Source organism: Octopus bimaculoides, chromosome 10 (genome assembly GCF_046866305.1).
Source record: "Octopus bimaculoides isolate indiv1 chromosome 10, ASM4686630v1, whole genome shotgun sequence".
In the NCBI taxonomy this organism is placed as follows: domain Eukaryota; kingdom Metazoa; phylum Mollusca; class Cephalopoda; order Octopoda; family Octopodidae; genus Octopus; species Octopus bimaculoides.
This window is the reverse complement of record NC_142937.1, coordinates 20811561-20812589: the sequence shown is the minus strand read 5'-3', so window position 1 is coordinate 20812589 and position 1029 is coordinate 20811561.

The following is a 1029-nucleotide window of genomic DNA, read 5'->3' as shown; positions in this document are numbered from 1 at the left end:
CTTATCTCACTGAGCATTGCCATAATATATTATGACGATGGTATTAATATCCATTCTTAATACTTCCCACTGGTTTCCAACGGCAATATGCTAAACGCTTTTGTATATTGTCATTGGAAAATAACTTTACCTTTCGGAATTAATGTCAATAACAAACACAACTCATCAAGAAGATGTCGGGTAACCGGTGTTTCAACCTTATTGTGTGTTTATTCAACGAAAGCTATCATGGATGAATGAATATAACCAGAATGTTGGGCTCTTCTTTTGAGAACTGAGCAAACAAATTATTTGATGATATCTGCAAACCGTAGTAAAGTAGCAGGTGAACAGTGAACTCCGAGAGTCAAAACGATGACATGCATATTCATCCTCAATTGGTTCCGGCAGATTTATAATATATTGCCAATTCTGAGAGACGGATACCGTGAGAAGATATCAGTATATCTGTGTGTGCACGTGTGGGTGTGTGTGAGTATGTACGTGTGCGCGCATTCGCGTGTGTATGTGTGCGTGTTTGTGTGTGTATGCATATATGCTCACACGCTCACACCAAGATATATATAAATGAATATATATATACTAAAGCTTACAAGCGTTCATCATGCAATGACTAAAGAAAATAGTCTAACATTGGGCCATAAATAAGTCCTTGATGGAAAACTTAAAATATTATTATTATTATTATTATTATTATTATTATTATTATTATTATTATTATTATTTACGTGGAGGCGCAATGGTCCAGTGGTTAGGGCAGCGGACTCGCAGTTGGAGGATTGCGGTTTCGATTCCCAGACAGGGCGTTATGTGCGTTTATTGAGCGAAAACACCTAAAGCTCCACGAGGTTCCGGCAGGGGGTAGTGGCGAACCCTGTTGTACTCTTTCGCCCCAAATTTCTCTCACTCTTTCTTCCAGTTTCTTGAGTAACGCTGCGATGGACTGGCGTCCGGTCCAGCCATAGAAACCGGGAAACCGGGCCAATTAGCCTGGCTAGGCTTTGAAAGGGCGCATAAATAATAAAAAAT